General features: G+C 49.3%; 1 long non-coding RNA gene across 1 annotated transcript; it reads right to left on the bottom strand.

Moving 5' to 3' along the window:
* Window positions 1–255: 255 nt before the first annotated feature.
* LOC128637913 (uncharacterized) lies at window positions 256–2088 on the bottom strand. The gene is made up of 2 exons (XR_008399015.1): window positions 1552–2088; window positions 256–818 (listed from the first exon to the last, which is right to left on the bottom strand). It is a non-coding gene; the product is annotated as an uncharacterized LOC128637913 (long non-coding RNA).
* Window positions 2089–3164: the final 1076 nt, after the last annotated feature.

Consider the following 3164-nt stretch of genomic DNA (forward strand, 5'->3'; position numbering starts at 1 on the left):
CCTACTCCTGACCAATGTCTGCTCTCCTTATCTCATGCCTCTACCCCCCACCTGGCACACCTAGATCACCCTTTGTTCTCTCCCAGCAGCCCCTCCCTTATGACGTTCCCCTCACATACGCTCCATGCACTAGTTTAAGGTGAGGAGGCTGCATTCCTTTGCCCAATACATGTATAACACCCAAAAAACCATAACCCCACGATCCCTGTTTCTCTTATCTAATTCGTATCTAAAATAAAAACACAGACACAGTAGTTATGGCGAAATGTGGAAAGGTCACGATTTTATTACTTAATTGAATTTTGCCACCTTTAACTATATCTTGCAAAATTCAGCCATAAATCAACTCAATAAAACACCAAATAATGCCCTTGCATTAAAACCAGAATTTTGGGAACCACGCCTAGGGGGGTGTAACAACTACCCCCCCCCCCCTGGCAGGGCAGCTTGGAGAAGGGAGAACCCACGGCATAGCCCTCCCCCTAGATAGACCACCGGATCACCCCACAGGGCTGGGTATGCCGCGGGATCCTCCCACCTCCCCTTCTGCCCCGCCCACGTGTCGTGCACAAACTTCACCGCTTGCTGCGATTGTATGCTCAATACTATGTCAAAAACAGCTGCCGTTTTCTATCCTCCAGTCAGCGTAGACCGCCAGGTCACCTGCTGCCCTTCGGTTGCGCTGTGTTCTTCCCCTTATTGAGGAGCACGGGCGGTCTTACTGCGACTCAACCAATTAGTCAACGTCCTGCCCTTAGCCGTGCAAGTACTGCCTTCTCACGTGACCTCTCCGGTTATTGCATCGTGCTCTGCTGCGTCTAGGGTGGGAGGGTGGGAAACAAAGAAAAAAGGTTAGTGACTCCCTCCTGCACTCCCCTTCCTTATAACACCTTTACCTCCAGTTCCACCCCTGTCCCTACTCCTGACCAATGTCTGCTCTCCTTATCTCATGCCTCTACCCCCCACCTGGCACACCTAGATCACCCTTTGTTCTCTCCCAGCAGCCCCTCCCTTATGACGTTCCCCTCACATACGCTCCATGCACTAGTTTAAGGTGAGGAGGCTGCATTCCTTTGCCCAATACATGTATAACACCCAAAAAACCATAACCCCACGATCCCTGTTTCTCTTATCTAATTCGTATCTAAAATAAAAACACAGACACAGTAGTTATGGCGAAATGTGGAAAGGTCACGATTTTATTACTTAATTGAATTTTGCCACCTTTAACTATATCTTGCAAAATTCAGCCATAAATCAACTCAATAAAACACCAAATAATGCCCTTGCATTAAAACCAGAATTTTGGGAACCACGCCTAGGGGGGTGTAACAACTACCCCCCCCCTGGCAGGGCAGCTTGGAGAAGGGAGAACCCACGGCATAGCCCTCCCCCTAGATAGACCACCGGATCACCCCACAGGGCTGGGTATGCCGCGGGATCCTCCCACCTCCCCTTCTGCCCGCCCACGTGTCGTGCACAAACTTCACCGCCACCAAAAGCGCCCCTCTTTCGGCCCACCATTCTCCGCCATTCGTGACCTTTCCTTACCTCCACCAGCTCTTGGCACATCCCTCTGATGTCCGCCAGCATGTGGTCATTCCCCTCATCCATGAGGTGTACTCCATCCCGTCTGAGCAGCTCCTCCTTTTTGGCTGCTATCAATGGGTGCTCTACTACTCCGCCCCCTATCTCCTTCATTACCTTCGCTGCTACCTGATTCACCTTTCTCCTTGATCTATACTTACTCGTATATGAGTTCCTTCAGTACAAGCTTGACACTATGTTGGACCATATCACCAGCACTGATGGCCCTGCTACCTTTAACCATCTCATTCCTTCTGCCACTTTCTCTTCCGGCTCTCTGAGCGGGTATGCTCCTATATTGTTTTCCCCGAGGTGTATAATCAGGGCATCAGGACATCCCTATCTTAACCTTGCCTGCTGTACTGTTGGCACTAACTCATCCCACCTTATCCCTCTTTTGCCTATCCATATGATGCTAGGTTCCTTATGCAAAAAACCTATGTGTACCCCTTGCCCTGATGCTGCTGCCCTAGCCTGCGCCCAATAAACGTAGGAATGCCCCACTATCCAGACTCTTAATGTTTTGCCTGTAATAAAACAAATTTCACACGTTAGTAACTATTCATCTGTGCTTTTCCAAACCTCGCCGCACACCAAACCAACACATCAATAATAATACCATCTTATCTATATCCCTCCTGCCTTACTTTCTCGCATCCTAATGTATGACTTATAGGCTGCCGATTTCCATCTCCCCAGTTTTTTATCTGTTCCTCTGAACCGCCTCTGCTCTCTGCAGCGGTTGCCGCACCTATTCTAAAGGAGTGTGGTGCAAAGTATGCACTCCCCCACCCTAGCTTCCTCACCACCCTCTGCAGTACGCTCTTGAATTGAAAGTTTGTTACCTCCGACCAATCCGCATGCCGCAGGAATGTTCGCCCTTTGCCCCTTTGAGTTGCTAGATAACTTTTCACACAGGCCACCGGGCACAGTGTCCCTCCTGTCCCTACCATATTCAACCATGCCCCTTTTCCTTCTGTATCTGTCTTGGATCGTCTTACAAATACCAGCACTGCTTCCTCCCCGCATCTCACGTCCCCTGTTTCTACTCCCCCTTTTCCTACCTTCCTGTTTTTGGCAGCAGCTCCCCTATCCTCATTGCTCTGTGGAAAGCCACTATGAATGCTGTCCTGAAAATTATCACCTCATCTGTGCTTGCGCAACCCCCTGACAATACCCCTACCATTCTTTCCAATCTATCTTCTGTTACTGGTTCCCTCCTATCTGTTACCTTATCCTCATCTCTCCCCCATGCCCCCACAATCTTTTTCACTATGAACTTCTTAGTCCAATCTATTCCACCATATAGCTGCGTGCAATATGCTATCCCCGCTAGCACTGATCCTAACCGCTCTTTTTTAACCCCTTCTCTCCTTAGCTCCATCAACCTTTCTAGGAATCTTCCTTCCTCCCCTTCTCGTGTCCCCTTCCTATACTTGCACCATAGTTCCCCATATTTTCTGTAAACCGCCCATTTACTTGGTGCCAGGGCCTTCGACGAGTTCCTTGATTCCGTCTATCCGTTGCCAATCTGCCAAAGAAGTCCAGGGCAACATTCACCTTCTTGTCTGGCATTG

The sequence above is a fragment of the Bombina bombina genome, chromosome 1, assembly GCF_027579735.1.
Source record: "Bombina bombina isolate aBomBom1 chromosome 1, aBomBom1.pri, whole genome shotgun sequence".
NCBI lineage: Eukaryota > Metazoa > Chordata > Amphibia > Anura > Bombinatoridae > Bombina > Bombina bombina.